At 39.3% G+C, this 12655-nt stretch overlaps 1 protein-coding gene across 4 annotated transcripts in view; it reads left to right on the forward strand.

Moving 5' to 3' along the window:
• The window catches only part of LOC116045528 (SPHK1 interactor, AKAP domain containing), a 65293-nt gene that overhangs the window by 35913 nt on the left and 16725 nt on the right, over nucleotides 1-12655 (forward strand). The window lies entirely within an intron of this gene.

Consider the following 12655-nt stretch of genomic DNA (forward strand, 5'->3'; position numbering starts at 1 on the left):
TAAGATATTGCTCATCTTCACCTTTTCCTTTCGAAATAATTTTGAAAATTTAACAATTGAATGATAATTTCACTCTGTTAACATGCAATATTCTTGTTCTAAACTGACAATACTTTAGTAGAAACAGACGACCCAACCAGCAATGCAGAAGTCAGAAACTAGCATTTTGAGACAAATAACTGAAGATTTGTTGAAATTTGTGATTGACCAGTATTTGCTCTAAAAGAAGTAAAGCCCTTTTTTAACTGTACTTCTTATGCATCAGCAGATTTTGCAAGAAGTTACTGGGAGAGCTGGAGTTGATGATATTTATAAATGTATCTGAACACCTACGATAGACTTTAAACCTTCAACGAGAGAGGGCAGTGAACCACTGCTTTTCAGCCTTGTATAAAGTCTTAAAGTGCTTTGCTCATGGGGTTTGATGGAAGGGAAATATCAACTTAAATAACTATACATTCATTCACAAATGAATATTCCATCAACAATGTTTCTGATGTTGTCAGTCTATGCCGATGCTGAATTTTGTAAAATTGTTCCTCTCGCTGAGACGTGTTGGCATTGTTACTGGTTCTGTGAATGAAAGAAGGATTTAGTTTGTGTTTTGCATTCTTGAAAATGAGTTTAATTTTATTTGCATGGAAAACCAATGCATAATATAATTTCTCACAATCTCTTTGCTGCTTTCATTATATCAGAGGATTTTCTTTGAGTAGATTTTATAAACTATTATAAACTACTATTTCATTCTGCTGAAAGATTGTTAAAAGCTCAATTTAGTCTCAGCAGGGAGTTTATCAAAGGAAGTTGGTTTTGGCATTTCTGTTGTGTTGATTTTATCACAAAAAAAACAACTATCATCTCTACTGTAACTACAACTCTCAAGGTTTGACTCTTACCTCTGAATATGAGAAGGACACTCTCCCTGGACTTTAAGTCCTCTGTCTGCTCTACTCTCTGCTCTCTGGACTCTCAGCATGACAGGCATGTCAACTCCAATAACTGTACACATTTGTTCTTGTGGTTGTTAATGAGCCATTTTTCAGGCTCTCCTTGCCTTCTGTTCAGTGCATGCTGGGATAGATTTAGTAGAGATACAAATCTTGAAACACCATGACAAAATTATAATTGTTATTTGAGCTGACATGGAGGGGCTGACTCTTTCACATCCTACAATCAGATTTTATGATTCAAGCTTCTGAGTCTATTTCTGTAACTATTAAGTTGCTATTTATAGTTTTTAATCATGGTGTTTTTTAGTCTTTTAACACTAATCTGCACAATTTGCCAAAACTCTTTAAGCTTGCAGCAATCATTTTACATTTCCATTCTTTACATGTTTTCATACATCACAACAGTTAGTAAGGAATATGCACATTTTGAGGCAAGAAGTGGCAAATGACACAGAAATATAATATAAATATGTATAAATGACACCGAAGATAACATACTAGAATTGGCTTTAAGACATTCAACGTTAATGAAATGAAGAAGGGTGATAATTGTCATCACAAGTTACTCATCTATTTTTCCCCTGAACATTTTTTGCAGAATTTGATGTTTAGTGAGGATATTCAGTACGTGTTTGGATTACTAAGGACATTGTTGGTTGTTTAGGCAAGGACGTGGGAAAATACATCAAGAAAGAAAGCAAAAAAAGAGAAAGACTTTGAGCTGTAGAGGACACACATGCTTAATCCTCTCTGTCGCCCAATTTGAATGTGTCACCTTTGATCACTCTCTCATTGTAAATTGCAAGTTAAGCATGACTTGCGTTCAGGATGTACATCTGTCAGTGGCTCAGAGGCAGGCTCTCCAAACAGCCGTTTGATTTCCTAAAGTGTATCAATTCAATTTCACAACAGACGTGGACCTATATTAACTGCATCAACACTAAATAAAATATATCAACGCTGCATCAAGCCCTGGATTTTTTTTTCATAGAAGATAAGGTTCTGTTCAAGATCCTTACTGTAGATGGGCCACATTAAAGACAGTGCCTGAAATACATAATCTGTTCTCTCTAATAACATCGTCTGAAATGTAGTTTTTTTTAAATGAATAACATGATCACCCACGCTTCAGTGATAATAATAATAATAATCAGTCTGAATTTCATTCCCTCAGGGGTGTAATCAGCTCTCTCACCTTTGGTTGCAAAATACCTCCTATGATTACCTCTTTGCCATTTCTTGGAGTTTTCTGAAATGATACCTCTAGACTTTGAGCAGCACTATCTTTTACCTACATCTCACTGATCAGAGCCTCAGCTTAGTGATCCAGGTTTAATTGCAGGAGCAGTGGGGTCAGTCTCACAGATCTGGATGAAGTCTGGACCTAAACGAAATTCCCACGGAGAGATACAGCAACACGTAGTGATCAGTGGTGTAGTCTATGTGATACGCAGGTATACGTAGTATACCCACTAAGAAATCTCCAGGATTTCCATATACCCACTTAAAATGTGCAATGAACATGAACATATTTTTGTGACAGAACTTTCACTTTAGATATTTGTATTCACAAATACGGGGTCAAGTAATGTGACAGCAAACTAAACTAACACTGCAGAACATGCAGAGAGACTTTTCTCATCTTTCATCGACCTGCTCCGCACTGAGTGCAGTGCATAGTCTGTGCGTAGCGACTGGTGGCGCAAATGCTCCGCCTACACTAACGCCAGCATCCTCCATTCACCACACATTTAAGACAAATATAAGTAGCCTATTTTATTTTGTCCTTGTTTCTTTGGGGTCAACTTTTGTGATCCAGACTTAGGTCCCTGATGTGAAAGCCCCCTTACTGCTTTATATTCCATTATATTTTTGATATATTTTGAATGTCATCTGTGTTTTCCTTCTCATCAATAAATAAAGATATTCCCACTATAAATTGGTGCATAAAAGTGTATCAGAATGCAGGAAATTAGTCTTTGATGCTCAAAATAACCCTGGGGGGGGACCCCCTATGGGTAAAACACAACAAACAACCATAACAGGGTTTTTAAGTCTTATCCAAAGGATGCCATTAAGGATGCCCCCCCCCCATACTCCTCCTAAAACATGTTTGATAATCATCAAGGTAACAGTAATAGCAGTAATTTAGCAAAGTGCACCATTCTCACACACTTATGTCACACTTTGTAAGCGTGAGCATTGAATGTTCCTTAAACCTCCCAGACACCAGCTGTATTATCTGGGACAACATGTACACAGGACTCTAATTACTGCGAGTTTTCTGAGATGTGACATCAGAGATGTTGTTGTTTTATGTCTGATACAGCTTCCAGTATATACTGATACAAGTTGAGGCAAAACAGTATTTATTCATTAACGTTTAGTGGATTTTTAGTTGGTAAACGGCCTGTACATCAGCCCAACATGCTTCACTGATCATTAGGCAGAGTCCTGTAAATTAGATTGATGTATGTGCACCATGGCTCTTTTCGTCCTCATCATTTCAATTTCACTTAAATTGCTGTGTGTGACGGCTGGCAACTTGAAAATAAAGAGACTTGAAAACATCACTCCTTGTCTTTGCAGAACAGGCCACTGCCCAAACTCGTACCTGAGTTTGGGATTACGCGGACAATTTTATCTTCATTGTTCTTTTGTGAAATGTAAAAGCAGAGCAGCTTCATCTTCGGCTTTTGTTTCAACAAGACAATGGTTGTTTGTTTCCTGGACTTGTGCATGCTTTCTATGAATCAGAGGGAACTTTAATGCGAGTGCGAGCAGATGTGGCCCGTCCTCCCGCAGCATGGCCCTCAGACTCTGATGTGACAGATCGCTGCTCTAACTCTCAATTCTCCGTTTGTTTTTTTCACGGCCAATCAATCAAACGGGACCATATGATGGATGACACTGTGTGAGCAATAAATTATTCTGTCCTGGCCTGAACTGTTGGGAGGCAGAGTGTGGAAAACTGAGAGAAAAAAGTGAAAAAGAAGAGGGTGAAACGTTGAACGCTGATTCAAACAGAATGACAGGAGTAGGTACAAAACCATACACAGACATTAGAAACTCTGTCCGTGGAGAGTGATACAGAAAGAAACAGACCACAGGGTGATAAGGAGAGGAATTTGATTGTTTTCTTTTTGCTGACTTTGCATTTTTTACTGTAGCTTTAATGGACCAAAGCAATTATAGTATTGAATGGAGTTTTGGGGGGTTTGGTTAAAGGTTACAAAAAGTATAGTCAGATTTTATTGGAAGCTGACTATAAACCTCAATATCAAAATTAACCCAAATTAGTCCATTAGGTTGACTTCTCTAAGAAATGTGTAAAAATCATCTTTGTTTACATATTTAGGAACAGGAATAGTCCAAAAGAGTGAGAGCGGAAGGCCAAAAACTTTGAGCTAAATATAAGACAAAAGCTTTGGATTTCCTGTGTTTCGCTCTGTCACCCACCTCTGGCTGCATCATGTTGTCACATTTGATCACTCACTCATGTTTAAATGCATGAAGTCAGAGACAGACAGACAGACACAGTTAAGTGTCATGTTGCTGTGATAGTCACACTGAATTTCATCACACCCCTGACAGATTTGACAGCATTTTGAAGAGGAAGACGGCATTCTTGATTTTTTTTTTTAGTCAGGAGAGACAAGTGAAAGAAGTAAAGATGAATATTTATTATAACAGATGATACGTCAGTGTTTGCGGGGGGAGGGGTGGGGTCTGAAGTGTCATTTCTGTCACTCACCGTCACAAACAACAGTATGTGGAAAAACAACTGCAGAGAGAAACAGACTCACGCATACACGACTTGCGCATAACAGCAGCATGAATGTACTAAAGGCAGAGAGAGAATCATATTTTAACAGAGGCAGCAGCAGGATGATAGGCTAACAATGTTGGTGTGTCGCCGAGCTATTGGATAGATGAGATCAGCTGATGTGACCAACTGATGAGAACATCTGATAAGATAATTGACAGCCTCGGACAGGATAGCAAGTAATAATGAGAGAGCATGTGTGAGAGGATTGAATGCAGATGTGTAAGAAATAAAGAAGGTCTAAGCATGCAAAGGTATAGTCTCCCTGACTGAATTGATGCTATAGATTAATTTACAAAATCTCTGAACAGAAAAATGCAACATGTAAATCATACATGTTGCATTTTTTTATTGATCTGTGTTTTTCACTTTTGTGACACTCAAAGATTGAGATTGCAGTTGTTTTGTAAGAATATGCACCACATTTTTCAAATGCAGAAAATCTGATTCAGTAAACCCGCATTCCTCCTCACACGGTCCCTTCCTCTGAATATCTGTCTTCCTGCTTTGAACCTGGAGTCCCTGGAGGAGAGGGATCCATTCATCACTGGATTCAAACACTTCACACTCGGGGAGTGTGTCGTGTCCTGACCTGTCCCTTCCCGGGCCAGAGAGAGGGAGAACAGAATAAATATGCCATCAGCCGTGGCAGGAGCGCTGACTTACAGCAGGATCAGAGCAGGAAGACAAACCTTTCTTTCTTCTTCCTTTTACAGTACTTTAGACTGTCCATCTGACAGTATGAAAAATTACAGTCTTTGGTGCAGGTTGTGCTCTAAAAATGATACCTACTTGCTTTAAAGTAGAAGCCCTCATCTAAAGATAATAATAGTTATTATGTGTTAACTATATTAGTTATTATGTGTTCTGTGGTAACTATTGATAGGGTAGCTTTAGCTGTTGATATAGTTTGGATACAATACAGTTAGGAGAAAATACTGTATATGTTAGTCTCTGTTGATGCTTGGAGTTAGCCTATTATGGAGCTGTGTAGTTTTATGGATCACAGTGATGGAGTGGATCAGAGAACAGTCGGAGGGTTTCAATGTCAAATTCAGTGACTTGACTTTACCTCAATTAAAGAGCATCTTAATACCCAGTTTTAACTGTGGTCCAATGTGTAGGAATTTCTCCCATCTAGCGTTGAGATCATATATTTCAACCAACTCTCTCACACCACGTAGTTCAAAGTACAGCTACGGTAGCCTTCACGCTTAAAAAAAGCCGGTCTCTTGCTCTTTTCAATATCCTTTTTCTTTTTCTGGGCGAAGAAGACTCCTGTTCCTGAAATTTGGATTTTGAATACGTGTGGTCCTCCGTGATTCCTTCTTCAAACTTTCCGGGGCCAGGAAGCTACGATACCCGTTACCAGCATTAGCAGCACCTGTGAGTTTATCATGTAACAGTGAAAAAGAGAAAGGTGGAGCAGTATGTCCTGTAGATGGCGCATAAATATGGAGCGTCTACCCCAGTTCATGCGAATGCAAATGTAAAATTTTAAGCCAAAAGGAATACTTGGAATTGATGGTGGTGGTAAATATTCATGAAAAAGGACAAGTTTGTGAACGGGCAACACAGATTTTGATAATGAACAACTAAACACATTACACACTGGGCCTTTAAACACACATGCCCCCTTCACAAATGCAGAGAATGCAGTCCAAACCCTGACACACACACACACACACACACACACACACACACACACACACACACACACACACACACACACACACACACACACACACACACACACACACACACACACACACACACACACAATAAGACGTTGGTTCAGAGCTGTTTGAAGAGTATGAATAAATGGTAGCAAAGTTGTAATTTTGTTGATTACTGACTGAAACACTGATCATTCTGTAAATTAGGTAGTATCACCTACTACTATCAGTTGAATAGTAGAGTTGAATTTTCACAGGTATTTGAGGGTTCAGGTGGACATAATTACAGCATCTTCTCTGGAAAAAAAAAGGAAAATAACTTCTGCTACAATGAACACTATAAAATGGGACCCCTAGAGCCATCTGGTTCTGCTTAAAGTTTCCACCCGTTTAAGGGGAGTGTTTTTTCTTGCCCCCGTTGCTAATGGAGGAATGTTTGGTCTCTGTGAATTATGGAGTATGGTCTAGACCTGCTCTATATGAAAAGTGTTTTGAGATAACTTCTAATGTGATTTGACATTATATAAATAAAACTGACTTGACTTAAAGTGACAATATTTTAACAAAGACATCTTAGTTGATATGCACTCCCCTCTGATGTGATAATGATGTGATAATGATTAGCCTTAAAAACATTGTGATAACACATCTTACCACTTCTCCAAATGTGAAAACAACACATTTAAATGTTTGCATTTCAATGACACAGAAGCAACTAAGCCTCGACTACTGCTGTTAGTCGTTTTCATAGTCCTGTAGTGTTTTTTGTTCTCTTGTATGAACCTATTAACACAATTCTGCCCATGTTTTTTGATATATTTATGATCCTATGGTGACTGGATACATGTGTACATGTATGCAACCCCAGAGATACTATAAACCCCCTATTTTAACATTTTCAAACATATTGATATTAATCTTGTCGTGAGAAGAACCAGAGCAGCATCAGCTTCTTGATGTTCTCTTTACCCCGGGGCTGGAAGCTGAGCAACTCACAGCCAAACACTAAATGTGTGTGTGTGTGTGTGTGTGTGTGTGTGTGTGTGTGTGTGTGTGTGTGTGTGTGTGTGTGTGTGTGTGTGTGTGTGTGTGTGTTCGCACGCATTTGATATTCACTACTCATAATACTGCACATGTCCTGTCTGTCAGCAGTAGAAAACCACAGTCGTTGATCAAGTACACACTGTTCACATCTATATTCAAAGTCGGTACATTTCTTTACATTTAGTGGTAAAATACTTGAAGCAAAATATCAGATAACTAGGAAGCAGCTCAGTCAGAGGAAAAAACCCTGGACAACTTTAATATGTAGCGTATGATTTCATCATATGGTGGTTCCTGTTATGCTTCGTGACCAGCTGATGTTTTGCATTTTATTAGCACGTACTTTTATGAACACAGAATAAGGCTGTTCATATTTACCAGTCTGTGAGATCAGCATGCTTGTCTGGTCTCTATACCAGCACTGTGTAGCTTGTGGGTTGCATCACAAAATTAATATGGCAGAGTCACTGAGCCTTGTTTCCCCTGCAAAATTAATTTTAATTACATAAAAATTAAAATGGATTATAGTTAAAGTTGCCAGCCTCTGAGATAAGTCAAAACACGTTACAATAGCTATGTTTAGTTTCGTGACCTCAAAGTTGAATGAAGCTGTACTGTTGTAACAGCATTAGGGACATTTTTCATGCAGCATCAGTAGAGCTTCACAGGGGGTGTGAGGAATGGCAGATTTACTTAAAATGTGTTGCTTAATTCTTTCAAGTAGCCATATTTTATTGTTGCTTTTTGGAAGAAAGACCACACACAAAACAACAATACCATATACAGTATAAAGGACTAAATGTGCAGTATAACAAAAGTACTATGTTTCAAGTCATGAAAAAGAGCAAAAAAAAAGAGCCACAGTTAAAGAAAAAAGGGAGACAGACGGACCAAGAGCAGCAGCTGTGTGTGGGAGGATCCAAGTAGTGAGCAGAGAGGGAGGGCTGCTCTGGAGGAATGAAGCTTTGATGGGTAAAAGAGACTGAAATGTTTGTAATGGTTTTCTGTATTGGCAATCTGTGCAGATTATTGTATGCTAAATATCTGCATAGGTGTGTGCACACACACACATTGTGCATTCCTACCATCTCAAAATAGAGGAATGACACCTATAATCCACTATCTTTAAAAAAAAATGTATCACGCTCGAAAACCAACGTAACAGCTAATGAGTTCACATGTCAACACATCCATCTTCATGACAATTGTGTAAACTACATCTGTTGGTGAAAACTGTGTAATATGGTTGAAGCTTGGACAGGGAAAAGTTAGTAAGGGGTGGACTATTTTTTCTTTTATCAAATTACTATTTCCAATGTCAAGAATAATTTTTCTAAGTTTAATTAAGACCTGCAAAAACATGGAAAGGACACAACTGCAGCATTAAACCTTTTTTGTACAGTGAACAAAAACACTAAGTAAGTGACCTCCATGTTTTCTTCCATTTAGAACAAGTCAAGATGCCCTTTGTGTTACCTTGCAGACATTTTGCTGAAGGGGGACCTAAAACATGCTCTATTCCACTGCTGCCAGTTACTCCTGAGGCTGCTTCCAGATTTCCCTCCTTTAAGCGTTATTAATTGTCCAGTTTGGTATTAGTGGTCTGTCAGCACAGGTGGTTAGAGTCACCCTGAGTTCCACTTTGCTTGGCTGGGCCGATGTTGAGCACAGCTGCACAGTTACATGGGTTGGGCATCTAGTGAAGCGAGAAGATGTGGAGAGACACCCAGATCTCGCAGAGTGTTGACACCACACATGAAGTTGTGTGTATTGCATTGGTTGTTTGTTTAATTAAACAGCTAAAAAATGATATATGTGATAGATGTATTCAGTAGCAAAGCAGGGAGTATCATGATCTTGTACTGCTGCAAAACATCATAGTGAGGTTGTTTGGTTGGATGGATGTCATCTAACAAACAGTCAGTGGTGTTTTCAACCCTGACCACAATCCCTAACTTTAAAGTGGGTATGATCAATACGTTAACAACATGATTACTTTTATGTGAAAGAGGTAACTTGTTATGATGTACCCAGGACTCTGCAGCTTTACAGTGCCTTTTAGTTCTTTGTTTTGGTTTTCCTGCCCACAACCTTGGAGTTTTGGTTCACTCACACCGCTCCCATAGCATCGTTTCCAGTTGCAGGTGGCAGCTGTTTCTGCAACAAAGCTCTAAAAAACATCCATGTGCTACCTGCTCAGCACCGCACAGCAAACAGACAAAGTTAGCCACTAGCTGGTCAACATAATGGAGCATTTAGCAGCTCAAAAGCCAGATCTTTCTCTCAGGATTTGGTGGAGTTCAAACACAGAGCTAAACCGAGAGTGGGTATCTTGATGATGATGATCTTAGATTCATCATCATCATCATCATCATCATCATCATCAATCTTGAATAATATGCTCTGTATCTGCTTCAACTGTTGGCTAACAGTTTACAGCTTGTTTCTACTGCCCCCATGTGGCCAAACAATCAGTGATGTATCAGTCAAAATTTTATGTCCTCCTAACAGTGTTATGACTGGCTATCTCTCTCATCTGGGGCACTATTAAGCCCTTGAGTGTAGAGTAGACGTCTATGGTATCAATGTATCCAAACATCCTACCATTACTTTCACCCTCTCTGGCTCTTTATTTGTTTTCCTTTCCCCCTTCTTTATATTCCTCAACTGTTGTTTACATGGTCAGTCCTTCAGAAACAGGCAGAAGGTATGTCTGTGAAAAATCTGAACAGAATCAGAACATGTCCCTGGGCTTGTCTCACACATGGACACAGAGATGACTAGACAGTCCTCTGGTTCCCAAATTTAGAACAACTGCCCCTCGGCTCTCACCGTATGATGGGGTTAAATTGCTTCAACCCTTCTCAAGGTCAAAATCGTGGATTACTCGCCTCGCTTTTCCTCAAACTGTGTGTTATCTGCAGACGATGTGTTGGCAGGCAGGGTAATGTGTGTTTGCCGCTTTTCCAGGATGATTTCCAATATCTGTACGCGTGAATACTGCTGAGTTGCTCCAGAGCAAGGGCACCAAACCTCTTATTTATATATTGTGATGTGGCTAGAAATGGAAAATTTAGTTAGATACCAAATTAGAACTCTGCAGGCTTGTGCTTGTTCATGCATTATAGTGTAGAGGAAAAGCCATAAGGTGATTCTTTGTTCATAGCACATTATCATTTTGATAAAGGGCATATATCTGCATCCAGATACAGAGCAAAAAGAGAATTGTTTTTATCAAACAAGGGTCAGCAAGTGGCAAAATCAAGCTATTGTCTTTGGTTTCAGTAAATCGTGTGGAATAATCTCAGTTCCTATTCGTATGCCGTTGACATTTAACAGCTATTCTGACAAAAAAGGTCCTCTTCACGCATACTAAACTGATCCGAACAACAGACGAGCAAATGAACAAACTGTTTGTACTCCCCAGTGCAGTTTTTTTGAGGAAAAAGTAACACGGAGCAATCCTCTTGGTATTCAGATAAATGTTATAGATGACACATGCAGTTCATGAAAGGCAAAAAGGAAAGAAAAAAAATGTTTGGTTTGATCAATGTGAGACAGAAAAAACATTTTCAAATAATCAGTCATTGTCAGCTGTCATTGACTTCCCATTTTTTATACTCGACTGACTTGATTTTCAAGTGGCAATTTTCAGCACATTAGAACTAATAGTTTGGAAAATGTTATGTTTGACTGGAGGATACCAGATTGGAGGTGAGGGGGAAATTGGCCTGTTCTGAATGTGCTGCATTACCGTTTCAGCTGAAGGACATTAGATCTGGCTTTGCAGACAGTTTTTGTTGTTCCCTGGCATCGTTTCTTCCTAATCTTAGCTTTTACTATGGTAATAGAGTCTTCTAAAGGAAAGGGAAAATGCAAAGTGTAGCAGAACCATAGCCTTATTTTGAAATATAAACTCAAGAGCATATTGACCTATTTATTGCAGCAGATGTGTTGCTTCACTTTTAAATCTGCAGTGAGAGAACAGACAGACAAAATGACATGATTTTAAAGAAGAAATAGAATAAGCATTACATAGACATTGATGCTGGGTCTATTGTGGCTTCTATACCTTACCATGACTTTCTGGGAATAAATCCCATTGAATTAAACACAGATACATGAAAAAAAGATGAAAGTCATGGAAAATATACGCTATTTTGCATGTGCTGAGGCTGTTTAGAAGCATAGCCCGATGAATCAAGCACACCTCAGGTAGTTCAAGGGAAATTATTTCAAACAGCAATGTGTGTCGAGATGCGATTATTTGAAACTATATTAATTAAATATTAATAACTATATTTTCCGCAGGTCTAAAGAGGAGAGAAGGGGGAAAGATAGCTGCAGGCAGAGCGGATATGGAGATGGCAGAGGTAAAAGAGAGACAGCAGGATCCCACATGTGCGTGTTTTGTATTGACAAGATAGACTGCCTCAGTGACTCACATTAGTTTTGATTAGTAATGACAAGCATGACATACATAAAAATGTATGTCTTCGTGACTCAAATAGGTCACTTCTCCCAAAAACACATACACATGCTGAGTATGGGCGCACAAGTGGGAACTTAACCCCCCCGCCCACCTTAAATACTGCTGGTGACGTGCTTGATCCATTTAGCCACACAGGACTAACTTGGCTCTGTCAACTTAGATCAGAGGCTGTGTGCTGTAGAATCAAACAGCAGCCGGCAGACAGTCCCAGACTCCCAGCACTGACATGATGACTTCATCACACACCATTAAACGTGCAGCCAGAGGCAAAGGTGGGTGAGATGGGAAGAGGAGGAGGCAGAGGGTGTGACAGAATCACGGTAAAGGAGGGGAGACTTAGGAAGAGAATAGCGGAAAAAGAGGTACAGAGACGGAAAGAAAATCACTGCTGATGGTGTACACTGGCTGCAAGCATCCCCTGAGAAACAAGAAAGTCTTCTTAGAAAGGCCTGTGCAAATAAAAGACAGTGCCTTACAGTGGTTATTCAGAGACGACAGACAGCTGCTGTACTTGAATGACTTAGACAAAAGCTAACATTCTGTCTTGGTTTGTAGAATTTGTGCAGTGGGAAAGGCAATGAAGTAACTTTCCCTTTACAGCACTCTAAAATCTGACATCTGGGACACTTTTTACCCTGCTCCTGCTCAGCTTCTGTGGTATAAT

Source organism: Sander lucioperca, chromosome 5 (assembly GCF_008315115.2).
Source record: "Sander lucioperca isolate FBNREF2018 chromosome 5, SLUC_FBN_1.2, whole genome shotgun sequence".
In the NCBI taxonomy this organism is placed as follows: domain Eukaryota; kingdom Metazoa; phylum Chordata; class Actinopteri; order Perciformes; family Percidae; genus Sander; species Sander lucioperca.